Raw genomic sequence first — 13,758 nt, 5'->3', positions numbered from 1 at the left:
CAGTAATACTGTTGGTTTTTTTTTAAACAAGTAATGAGTTTTCTCATTTAGTGATTAATTTGAAATGCTTGAATTCAGGATTCGGTGTTATGAAACAACTTTTGTGCATGAATTTTACGCCAATTTCTCAGCTTTTACAGCACTCTAATTTCACAATCTATATGAAAGGCCAGAGTGTTCTTTTAGCAACGCCAACCTTGTTTTATGAGAATCCGAGCACATACAAATGGTCCAAATCAAACAAGCGGGCAGTTGCTGAATTCATGAAAAAGAAAAACAAAACACATCCAACGCTTTGCTCAAGTTCCTGATGAAAACCCTCCAAACTGAAGAGCTGCTGCTGGAAACGAAACCCCAACCTTGATTCAGCTCAGTAGCTTTGGAAGGACAGCTCTCTCCTACCCAGCTGTGGCTCCAGAGGCTGCTGCCAAGCCGTGTCTGTCAGGGCAAGCTCCTCGCTAGGTCTGACACCGCTGTTTCTGCAGGAACCTCTCTCACCCAAAGCCTTGCTCTTGACACCATACACAGTTGAAAAAGGAGCCCCTGTTTGGTGACGGTTATAAACAGCTTCTGCAGTGTTTTACCAGGTCAAGAAGATTTACACCAAGCTTCACCCTGCTTCCTGTTACAAGTACTTTAAAAAATGTGGTACATCAGCACTCCTACAGTTTTCATTTTTATACAGGACTTCTTACCTGGGTTTGTATAGCACCAGACAGAACGAGGAAGCAGATACAAACGCAAAATAAAAAATAATAATAATAATGCCTTCCAAGGAAGTTATTTGGGGCAGGAAAAACGTCAGTTGCATGCAGCCCTGGCAGGACTGTGCAAACACCCCACGCACCACAACAAACGGCCCCAAAACACGCCTGGAATTAAAAGAAACCGAGAGTTTGGGTTTTTTTTGGGGGGGGGGAGCCATCAGCACTGCAGCCTACCTGCCGAGGGGCCGATCCCCGCCTTCGCCGCAACCCGCGGATACGCAGATCGGCCGGGGGCCCTCCCGCCACCTCCCCACGCTGCCAAATACGAGGCCAACGGGCCAGGGAGCGCCGAGAGACACGCGGGGAAGGAAAAAACCCAGCTGCCACCCCTCCACGCCCGTCCCCTGCCGCACACACTGCTACCCTCCCCGTCCCGTCCCGTCCCGTCCCGTCCCGTCGGCGGCGCTGACAGCCCAGCCGAGCCCCGGGAAGGAGCGAAGCCACCGCCACTCCCCACATCCCCTCCTGCCCGCCGCCCTTCCTCACCTCCGGCCGCTCCCGGTGCCCCGCCGGCCGTCCCGCCCCACGCCACATAGCGGGCGAGCAGCGGGCGGACGGGCAGTAGGCCCCGCCTCACCCGGCCAGCCGCGACCTCCGCTTCGCCCCTCCCACAGGCCGCCCCCGGCCCGCCCCACAGCCCGCACCGCCCGGGGGTGGGGGCCCGGAGGGCTGCTACAGGCTGGGGTGGACGGGTATGGGGAGCCCGGGAAGGCGGTCAGCCCCCACCGACACCCCCACCGCCGAGGGCGTGCGAGCACCTGGCGGAGGCTAGCTGGACGTAAATGGTGGCTTCCTGCGTGGCCTCCTTCGGAGCATCTCCTCAAAGTTCAGGCTAAGCCTGTTTTCTCTGGCATCAACCCACTTCCTTCAGCCGCCACGCCTGAATTTAGTTCCCCTTCAGGCTGTGATCCTGGGTCGGCCGAGTTGACTTTGGCACTGTGTGGACACCATTTTTCCCTCGGGCTGCCCTCGGGGCTCGCAGCAAGCACTGGCTGGGCTGATCATCGAATCACAGAATAGTTAGGGTTGGAAGAGAGCTTCAAAGGTCATCTAGTCCAACCCCCCTGCAAGAAGCAGGGACATCTCCAACCAGATCAGGTTGCTCAGAGCCCCGTCCAGCCTGGCCTTGAATGTTTCCAGGGATGGGGCATCCATCACCTCTCTGGGCAACCTGTTCCAGTGTTCCACCACCCTCACTGTAAAAATTTTTTTCGTAGTATCTAATCTGAATCTACCTCCCTGTATTGTAAAACCATTACCCCTCGTCCTATTAGAACAGGCCCTACTGAAGAGTTTTTTTCCCATTTTCCCTGTAGGCCCCCTTTAGGTATTCGAAGGCTGCTATAAGGTCTCCCCGGAGCCTTCTGTTCTCCAGGCTGAGAAGCCCCAACTCTCTCAGCGTGAGATCTTGGAAAGCACAAGAGCCCTGTGGCCAGCTCAGTGTGCCAGCCTGGCCGTGGTGAGGGATAACACCCATTTGGCAGCTTAATGGGAGCAGAGACATTTCATATCTTCAAATAAACAGATCTGACCCATGCACCATGGTGCGCCGATGCCAGACATAACTGCACATGCCCTGGGGACCTGTGTAGAGCAAGTGAAACCAGTCCTTCGTGAATCCAACACCCTGTACATGGAAGGAGTACAGGGACCCTCACTTCTGCCTGGGATTTTCCAGGACAGACATGCGAGTGCCCAGTGCCACTGTTCCGGTATTCCATCACCTGAAGTTGTGCAACTTCTCTATTTGGAGCAGAGCTTTGTTTGCTTTCCGTCATCTACATGTTTGCTTTCAATTTGATTTGGTCAGCTGCCCCCTACACTGTGCCAGGCTATAACTTTTTTGATTCAAACAATAGTTTTTTCGTTCGGAGTTTGGGTAGTAACATTATATCATTCTCATTCTTTAGTTTAATGGCGAAATTAATCATGTTCAAACATAGAAATGCAAATTTTCCCAGACATGGAAAATCTGGAATTGTTTCCTTATCCATAGTTTTCAGTTCAGTTTCTTCTCCTCCTTGAGTTTGCCTTCACCTCCTTCATTTTTGGTTCCAATAGGGTTACTTATGGTCATTCCTCAGAGACATGACTGTAGGGTACTGTGAGTGATTGTTCATCCCCATCTCTGTTTAAATTCAAGATCCACATGCATTAACTTTATTTACATTCCAGTTGAAGTAAACGTACATTTTATTATGAGTTATAAAAATGTCATGTAAGAAGAAGCTTCACCTTGGGGTTTGAACAATTCTTAAACCAATGTGAAGGGACTGTCAGCTTGTTAAGGGTTTGGAAAAATGCAGGAAGGCATGTTTTAACTTGTTAAATAGTAGAGGAGATCCTCTGTTCCAGACTCACAGAACCATTACTCTTTCCCAAGTGGGAAACTAAGGCTTTTCTGGGTAGAAGAGCTAATTTGCTTCCCTCTTGGTTTCATTAACACTAACTAGAGAAAATAAGGGATTCTCATACTGGCTGTCTTCCATGTTGACAATATCAGGTTGATGAGCTGGATTGAGCCACGGAGCTCTCAGAAGGGACAGCTGTGAAATGTTTACCAACTTACCCAATGATATAAAGGGGAAGAAGCCTCTTTATGAGCTGTACGGGTACATTTCTATTCCTGTTGCTGTGTGTGCTTATAAGCCTTTGCAGACTCTCATGTCTATTTTAGCTGTGCAAAATGCTTTTATCTGACCTTGCCTTTACTGTTTTTGAGTCAAGGGTGGTGTTGAGATGACTAGCTAAATTAAGGGAACTTCGTAAGCCATAGAAATCTTAAGAATAAAGATATCAGAGTGCTCTAAGTGTTTATCTGCCTAATACTTTGTTCCACAATATCCAAAGGATAACAGCAATGCTTCCAATTAAGCTGCACAAAGTTTGAAAGTTGGTGACACTGGGAGATTCAGAGAAAGGAGTGTCTCCCAGTAGCTAGCAATGACCAGGAAAGTTCTCCACCATGTAGCAAGAGAATAGGGAGCATGCCAGAAACCTAGCAGTCTCAAGGAAGAGTAACACTTATATGTTGGATGTATATGTTACTTGGTAAGTGTTGAAGATAAAATGGTCATTTGTAGAATCTGACACGCATCACTGTTACTGTAATTCTGATATCCCATATCTGTCATGAGCACACTTTTAAAGTAAAAACCCAAAGTACTCTCTGGCACTCGTTTTAGAGAAACTAATCACTCCAAACCAAAAGTACACTTCCAGAAGAACGCACGCAAGTGGCAGCACTGCCAAATTGTGATTCAGTTGCAAAGTATGCATTTTTCTCAGAGCAGAGGATGTTTCCTAGAGTTTCCTAAGAGTGCTGTGGCTTAATTGATCATGAAACATCTAGTAAGACTCCAGTGAGAAAGGAGTAATTCTGCGAATTTCTGTTCTTGTTCCACTGTAGAGCCATTTCCTCAAGTGAGTTTTAAACCCAACCTGTTACCTCAATTACACAGTAAACTGTGTGAGTGTACCTAGGCGCTGAGTTCACACGTAACTGGGAAAAGCCTGTCATTGCTTCTAACTCCAGGCCTCTGGGGCATGTTTCAGGGCTCAAACTTCTGGGCTGATGCCAGGTTGCTGCTAGCGAGACTGCGTTGTTCAGAAACCAGTCAGCACCAAAAAAGTCAGACAGAGGTTTGTATCCTGCAGTATCCTGGAGTAACTGGCCAGAGTGAACTTCACAGCAACACAGTAAGTTATTCCAGTTGGTCCTGAAAGGGACGGCTCGTGGCATAGCGATCACTGATGTTGGGAGTGATGACTATGTCACGCTAGTTAATTCAAAGGCAGTCTGGTAATTCCACTGAAGTTCTCCGGACTTGTAGTTCTATATAGGCTAATGTGGAAAACAAGCAAGAAACACAAATTTATGCCAGAGAGCCTTTACTGAGTTAAATCTTGCTATAGCTTGCTGCAGCACGAAAAGCCATAGATCTTTGAAAACAAACCAGTTCTGAGTCTCCTACAGTCTGAACACACCTGTTCAGCACAACAACAGAGCTTGTCCCTGCCAAGATCCTCATTCCAGAAAATCTTAAATGCAGGTGTGATTGATTTTCTGGTCAGCCAAGTCCAAAGTCTAAATCAAAAGTTAGTAGAATCATAGAATCATAGAATCACAGAATAGTTAGGGTTGGAAGGGACCTTTAAAGGCCATCTAGTCCAACCCCCCTGCAAAGAGCAGGGACATCTCCAACTAGATGAGGTTGCTCAGGGACCTGTCCAACCTGGTCATGAATGTTCCAGGGATGGAGCATCCACCACCTCTCTGGGCAACCACTTCCAGTGTTCCACTACCCTTATTGTAAACATTTTTTTCCTTATATCTAGGCTGAATCTATCACCTTCTGTTTTAAAACCATTACCCCTTGTCATATCACAAGAGGCCCTGCTGAAGAGTTTCTCCTCGTCTTTTCTATAGGCCCCCTTTAGGTACTGGAAGGCTGCTATCAGGTCTCCCCTGAGCCTCCTCTTCTCCAAGCTGAATAGCCCCAGCTCTCTCAGCCTGTCCTCATAGGAGAGCTGCAGCCTCCTTATCATCTTTATGGCCCTCCTCTGGACTCATTCCAACTGGTCCATGTCCTTGTGTTGGGGGCTCCAGAGCTGGACACAGTACTCCAGGTGGGGTCTCACCAGAGCAAAGGAGGAGAATCACCTCCCTCGACCTGCTGGCCACACTTCTTTTGATGCAGCCCAGGATGCAGTTGGCTTTCTGGGCTGCAAGTGCACATTGTCGGCTCATGCTGAGTTTCTCGTCCACCATCACTCCCAAGTCCTCCTCAGGGCTGCTGTCAATCCATTCTCTGCCCAGCCTATACTTGTGCTTGGGATTGCCCTCACCCATGTGCAGGACCTTGCACTTGGCCTTGCTGAACTTCATGAGGTTCTCACGGGCCCACCTGTCCAGCCTGTCAAGGTCCCTCTGGATGGCATCCCTTCCCTCCAGCGTGTTGATCACACCACACAGCTTGGTGTTGTTGGCAAACTTGCTGAGGGTGCACTCTATCCCACTGTCCATGTTGCTGACAAAGATGTTAAACAGAGCCAGTCCCAATACCAACCAGTAGCTACATATCCTACTAGATCCCTTCTCTTAATGCCCTCTTATACAAGCTCGCTCTTCTTGGAGAGGACATGGTAGCAACTGAATCACAAAGATACAGACATGACATTGCACTTACAACAGTGCTTTTAGTGTTACTCCCTCAAAGACATGTCAGACTTATTGTGTACACATGGCAGGAACGTTAAGCATGTTTTCATGTATTCAAGCCGTCCAGCATTTCCACACAAAAGAGAGAGAGTTCATATTTGATCAGGTATATCCATCTGCACTTAAAGGAAATTTATACTGGGTAGAGCAACTGATCTCAAACTGACATTTAAAGTAAGTGAAAAACCTGAACATACCAGGTGTCTCAAAAGACAGCTTTTGGAATTGGAATCTCATTTAAAATAAAGATAGACATTTAATTTTACTTTTAAAAAAGCTAGAAGATCTTTCATCAGTTCTACATAGTTCCATCTACAACTACAACTTAACTGAAGGAGGTCTCTGCTAGTTATGTGACTGGCAGTGCAACACTTAACCAGAAATGTCTGCTAGGAGTGCCTTTCTCCTCCTGTCCACTCAGAATCACTCTGTATTTCTTTACAGGATGCTTCTCTTCTGTATTTTCTCTGAGTCTTTTCCATGCCTCCTGAGAGCAATCCTGACAGTTGTTGAGGATTTTCCCTTTTTGCCCTCAGGAAACAGAAGCTTTATAGACTTGTTCATTTCCAATGTGACTAAGCAGGTCCAAAACCCTGCTTTTTTGGCTTTACCACATTACTACTTAAGTAAATCAGCCGTGCTTGTATTACCAGCATTACCTGAATAGCTCTGGTTTGAACAGAAGCAGTTCTCAAGGCAGATCCCGGAATGGCTTCAAGGCTCTTGTTGGTCTCCTTAGGACTTCCTTGAGGTGGAGACAGTACTGGCACTAACACTACTCATCAGAGCCAAAGCAAGTGTTTCACTAGCCATTCGGTGAGTCATTGAAACGAAAATCAAGTTTCACAACTTGGTATCTCTGCCTGACACACAGTCACCTCAAGATCTTATCCTGTTTTGTGGGTTAGAGCTCTTGGAGTCAGCAGAAGTGCAACTGAAATGACTGTAATTTATTTGGAGTGAGGTCTGTGAGATGGATGCAGCGGTTTATCCCTCATATATAGCTAACGTGAGCTTAAAATGTCCTTGTCTGTAATTACTATCATCTGTCTGCTGTTATCACAGAGCAGCTGTCTAACCCGCTTTTGCAATTTACTGTGTACAATGTGCACTCAAAATTATTCTTGAATGTTGTACAATAAAGGGCAACATGCTGAAAAGGAACCTGGAGCTTTGAGCAAAAGAATCCTAGATTTAGCCTTCTCACCCAGCTGGAGTGGGAGAGTGCACAATAAAATCTGGACAGGCTGTAAAATGTCTATAATCAGATTATCCAGTGCCTTGCTAGAATATCACTAAAATTACATGAACAAAAGCAACAGGTAAAATGGAGTAACAAAGTAGCCTGAGGAAATCTGTACAAGAATATTCTTCTTTAAATTTCTAGGAGAACACAAAAAGGACACACACGATTACAGCAGACTCTGAAATACAGTGATTGAAAAAGAAATAATCTTTCAGAGCAGTGACTTGCAGTGGACTGAGCTTGAAAAATAAACCTCTGTCTCAAGAGACACTAGGGTAAGTTGGTGATGTCACCCTAGGTCAGAAGTAAGGATTAGTTGCCTTAGAAACACATAAAAATGACTGTAGTGCTGCTTTCTCCTACCACCATTAAAAGCTGTGGCCTCAGAACAGCATGGGACATCGGAAACAAAATACTGAGCTACTTTTGCCTAAGCTGTGACCTTCCTTGCAGCAAAAAAGCCAGAAAATCAAAGTAGCGGGCATGTGGAAGATAATACTCGTGGTAAGGTAATTAATTATCTACAACAATTTACTTCCTGTATCTGGAGCATGAACTCTGCCTTTGGAGAGCGATTTACTGTCTTTCACAGGGCCAAGCTCTAACTGACTGGACATGAATCACCATGCTAAGTGCTGCCTCAAATGCTTCCAGAGAAGAGTCAGAATACTTTGATTAATTTTTTGCCAAGCAGTCGATTTTTTGTCTGCTGTATGCGTGTTTAGTGGTCCTCTGCTGGCATTGTCACTGAGTGCGTGCAGAAGCTTTGATTTTCCTATTTTCTTGCCTTGTTTTTGCTAAAGTGTCATAACAAGTAAGCAGTACTGCCATTGTTAGTAGTTTTTAATTGATTAGTCGTCAGAAGCTTTGTGCACAAACTGGACGGGGATCTGATGCTAGCCTAATTGCAAGGAAGTCTTAGAAAAAGCCCAAGTGGTCTGCAGTGGTGAGCGCAGCTGGAATTATGACATGCTCCCTCACTCAGAAATCTTATACTCTCCAGCTGCTTGGAGAAAATGGCTCATAAATTATGCTTATTGCTAGATTTTTATTTCTCTGTTAGTAACACCTACCCACTGTTCTTTAGTACATGTTGTAAAGTCCAAAATACAGTTCTTGACACAGCGATTTTTCTTTGCAATTGCTGTGTACCCACCCTACCATAAACCTTGGTTACAAAAAGAGGAGCCAAAGGCAAAGAGGAAGGACAATAGAAAGAGTCAGATTAGAAATAAGGAGTAGCAACTGGATTTCAGTCTTCTAATTAGCAGTACATGTGAAGAGAAATTAATAAAAACACTTTAAATAGAAGACTGGTATGGCTGGCTCATGCCATAGCTTTTGCTCAGTGCCAACATATTAGCTCTAATTAAAATCTATCCACCTTAAAGCAGACAAATTTAAAGCCTACAAGGCAGATTTTCACTGTTCCTGCATATAAACAACAGCTTATCTATGACAAAGCCCTCTCTATGACATCCCTGCCATTCACTGATCAGGACACAACTATTTTCTCTGTAGACTTTTAGTCATCAGCAGTCTTCATAACACATAACACTACCCAGATGGTTTTGCTTCTTTCCTTTTCCTTCCACATGACCTTCAAACACAAACATTTGCTCAGACTTTGCAAGAGTCACCTTGCAATTCCCTCTCTTCTTACTCCAAGGAAACCAACTCATTACAGCACAGCAGCTTCTCCTAAATCCTGTCCTTGTCTTACAGCCCTAGGCAGAAACTAAAACAGTCTCCAGCTTTCTCGCTGCCAAGATGTTAGAGTGTCCTCCTGCCACACTCTCCTTAGATTTTCCTTTTTCCCCTTCCCCAGCTGTACATGTCACATTCCTCCTTATGACCTTCCTTTCAGGATGAGCTCTTCAGGACTTTCGGCTCCCAGGTCTCAGGCTTTTGCAAAGCACTTAGGACACGGTTCATCTCAGCAGATGATACATCTGTGGTCAGCAGGAATTGTGGGGGAAGTTGCAGTCATCTGACCTACTCCCTTTGTTCCCTTGAAAACTATCCTTCTCAGACATAGAAATCCATCTGTACTGGGGATGTCTACACTGGAGAAGATTAATCCAGTCCTCAGACCTGCCTGAACAGCCTGCAGCATCTCTAGTACATTTTATGCATTTAAAACTGATTATTTATTTTATGATAATTCCTGTTATTGGATCATATTACAGAAGAGAAGGAAGACAATTTCCCTCGTGGGTAGCATTACATGTTGAACTGCTAGTTTCTTGTTGCTTCTGAAAGTACCTGCAGGAGCTTTTTTTTTGTTCTCTGCTAAAACTCTCCATTGCCTGAAGACCTGGCGTTCTCCTTAGCCAAGAGAAAGCAAACAGTAATGTGGAATACAGAAGTAGTTCATGAGCTGGTTTTCTGTTAGTGGAACACTTAAAAATGAGTTGGCAAATGCTGAAAGTGATGTTAAGCAATCCCAGCTCCCACTATCATTATGCTTTCTCCCTTGGAGACATACATTCTGTGTGTTTTTATTGCTATAAAATGCAACTGGACCACAGCTATAAATCAGCATTTTGGAGATGGAGGGGAGAAAAAAAAACCAAGAAAAAGAAAAAAAAAAAAACAGGAACAAACCACCCAATATTGTGATTTTCAATAGCTACAGACAGCTTTCCTGCTGAAATTTATTAAAATTTCTTCATTTTTCTTAGTGGCAGTTGCTCAAGGCCTGTCTTGTTATGGAAGCACAAGAAAAAATATTGTGCGTATCCTTTTGCCCAGCTAGTCACCTCTGTTCCCACAGTCCCTGCTTAACTGTGTTAGCAACTGACCTGTGATATGAAAGTTACAGTAAAGTACTGGTGCTGTGTTCATTGAGTTATTGGGCTACAGGTACTATTTTGCCTGGATTTTGGTAATTAGAACCAGCTCTGCACCCATGGTAAATACAGCTGCAGATGATACAGTAAGCTGCTATGTCCCAAAGTAAATGAAGTTCATTTTGAAATTCTTTCTTTGAATTCAAATGAGTTCCTCCTCTGGATTTCCATGTGCTCCTTTTATCCTCTGTCTTTTCTTTAGGTTGCATGTGAGTACCCACAGAGATGGGTACTGTAGCAGCCGCGGTCACGACCTGTGGGAGTTGCCTGACCCGCACGTGTGTAAAGATGGTGACTGTGGGATTCTCAGGATTCTGCAGTACAAAAGGACACAGAGGTCAAAGTTTCTAGAATGTCTTTTTTACAAATTACTATAAAAATATTATTAGGAAAATTATAAATATAAATATAAATATAAATATAAATAGAAATAGAAATAGAAATAGAAATAGAAATAGAAGTAGAAATAGAAATAGAAATAGAAATAGAAATAGAAATAGATTGATACTACAAGGCACTACAAAATTACCACTATGAAAGCAAGTATATATCTATATTACAAGAGTAAGGCAAATACATGCATATTAAAAGTTATTGCAGAACTCCAACTAGGCCCTTCCTGATCTCTCTCTTTCAGAGCTTTGTAAATATACCCTTTTTGCTAATACATAAATTAATTAATTTGCTAATATACAAATTTGTCATGTGTCTGGTTTAAACAAGTCGTTGTCTGATGGGAGGAAATTATGTGTAATGCATGTCTTCTGGTAATGCTTTTAGGAGGAAAATTAATGTAATAGATGAATAGTATTTGGCCGAAAAAAAAGGCAAGTGCTGAAGATTATTCAGTTGAGCAAAGAGGTAAGGGAAATGGGAACCATTTGGAGCTGTCTTAGACTGTGGTTTCCTGAGAAGTTCTGGCTTTGATTTTGCTGATGTAGATTTTTTTGGAAAACACAGCCCCTAAGAAACATTCTGACCCAGAAGAAGTCTGTGTTGTTAATGTCAGGCTTTTATTTCAATGAGCCAGACAGAGGCTTCTTACCTCTTTACAGTAAAACAGACAAAATCTGTGGGTTTATTTCTACGCACTGGCATTCAAGGTAGTAAAACAACTAATGTTAATGTTGATGGACTTACAGGGTTAAGGTTAAACTTAAGAATATATCTTATACTAAACTATTTTCCTCTTCTCTTCATGATATATCAAGTCAGTTCATGCTCCAAGTAGCAGGTTCCTATATTGTACAAGTTTTAGAAAAAAAAAGAAACCATATATCCCATATGCATCCTGAGTTCAAATAAGTCATAGTGACAACTATGAAGGTGAAAATTCTTCAAATAATTTGATTGTCTCCACTGCAGCTGAAGTGTTTTCTTCATGAGATGTCAGGCACAACAGAGGGTGATAGTGTAAGAAGGCTGTTGCTGTCCTTGCTGCCTCCCAGCATCCTACCAGAGGAAGCAGCTTCCTCTGAAAACACCCAGACCTTTCTGCTGCGAAGTGTAGAGCTTAAGTCAATGCTGTAGAAAGTAACAGTTAGAGATTCAAGTGCTGTAATCCCTTTAATTATACAGCTTTCTGATTCTAGTGCCCCTTGCCTTTTTAACAGAGCTTTACCATCATGTGTATTATTTATTATAATCTTTTTTATAATATTGCATCCCGGTAGTGTCTTGTCCCATTAAGCAAAGCAGTGGGCAAACAGCTTTGATGTACAACTTTGCCCGGAAGTGCATGGAATACATGTAAAATTAAAGGATGTTATCAATAAATTTTTATATAGGAGGACAAAGATGGCAGTAACAGTAAATGAGGATTCTTTCTGTGGTCTTCCAAAGGGAGACAGTGCAGTTTGTTTCAAGACCCCTGTTCTGAGATAAATCTGTTTATGTTTTGAAAATTTTAATTCCATACAAAGTATTGCTGTCTCAGCCTTTGTCTTAGACCTTTGAAGCTCATCAGAATAGGCAGACTTGTATAAAGAAGAGGAAAATTTGAGCAAGACCTGTGTGGATTGGAGCTAAGCAGACACAGCCTTTTGAAAAAGATGGTATTATGGTGCTGAGTGAATGGCAAGAGAATTTGTATCAGCAAGGAGAAAGGAGTGGAAGAAAGAAGGGTGGACCAGATTTCTGGGGCTGCATCAAAAAAAGAGACTAAGAGAAGTGAAGTAACACATCATTATAAAGTACAGCAAGGCTGTGCTTGCAAATAGAGAAAAGTTTCCTCATGGTCCCCTGCAAAAGAGCAACTAAGAGTTTTAAGAATAAGTTTGTGACAAATGTTTGAACTGGAATCCTAATTCAAATCTGTCATTCAAGTGTCATCAGGCTGCTGTGGCAGGGGGGTGGAGAAGTACAAACAGCAGCTGCAGCTTTGACTCAGAGGTTAACCACTGGTTTACATGCAAGCGGAGCTGGAGAGTGGGAAACGTGTCACTGAGCTTTCTTACTCATTCTATCTTTTGTTCACTTCAACTGGGCTCTCTGGATTTGGGGCGCAGTGTGTTATTATTTGTCTACATGAAGTATCAAAAAGCTTTTAAATACTCAGGGGGACTGAGTGGCTGCAAATATTGTTTGAGGGGGCAGAATCCAAAGCAGCTTAAAGGAGATTGTCACTGGTGTGGATTTGCTTGTAGGTTTTTGGTCTTTCCTTTTACAAAGAAAGCTTGCAACAGGATGTAACCTCATAACCTCCAGTCAACTAGTTGCTTTCTTTCATTCAACAATAATTGCTATCTTTTACTGCTATTATGAAATCAACTTTTGCTGATTTAAGTCTTTTTGCAAGACTCAGTGATGGATTCAGAGCCACCTCATTCACCATTGCTCGCAGCAGCCTTGATGTTTCTCCAGCTCAAAGCAACCACACTGAGATGTGAAAGGTCCAGGCCTGTGAGACTGAGCAGTATAACCTGTTTAAGAGAACGATGGAAGAGAATGCACAAGCCACTTCAAGGCTTTCTCCTTTGAGACATCCCTAAAACTGGTGCTAAATCACTATCTGAGAGAGTGTTATCTTAAACAAAGCAGATGACCTGAATGTCTGATACAAGAGAAGGCACAAAATCTGAATTAGGGACTACCGTTTAATTGGTATCACACTGGTAGTTTGAGCTATTAAACTGGCAAGATAAACCTCTTATGAGTGCTAAGCACGGAGTTTGAAAGTGAATTGAAACGCACAAAGCAGCTGTGTTTTTGTAATGCTTGTTTGGGATGCGTGAAAAAGTTCAACTTACTATAATGACTGGTTCTCCCCCCCCCGGCCCCGCCATCCCCTCTGGCCCCTCTCGGTCTCTGGTCGCTCTTTGGAGAGCTGGGAAGATTATACCATTGGAGGAAACATCTCTTCCATCCCTGGAGCAAATGGGAAAAGCATTTCTGAACTCTGAACTCTCTGTCTCCTTTATGCCACGAAGTGACGAGCAAGTTTCACGTCCTTCCGATTTCAGTTCCTTGCTCTTCAGCAGAAGCCTGAAGGAGGGAAGAGGAGCCAGACCACAGGACTATGGTTGTTTTTTTCTTCTTAAACAGGACATGCTGAGGGTGGAAATTCACATTACATGCAGGCAAACTGGAAACAATTATTTTTGTTCACATTATTCAACAGTAAGTGCTCTCTTTATTTCCCCACCCTTCATTTGTGCAGTGTTTGTGCAGTGT

The sequence above is a fragment of the Chlamydotis macqueenii genome, chromosome 1 (assembly GCF_036417535.1).
Source record: "Chlamydotis macqueenii isolate bChlMac1 chromosome 1, bChlMac1.mat, whole genome shotgun sequence".
Lineage (NCBI taxonomy): Eukaryota > Metazoa > Chordata > Aves > Otidiformes > Otididae > Chlamydotis > Chlamydotis macqueenii.
The sequence above is the reverse complement of the archived record's forward strand: the minus strand, read 5'-3'. Positions refer to the sequence as shown.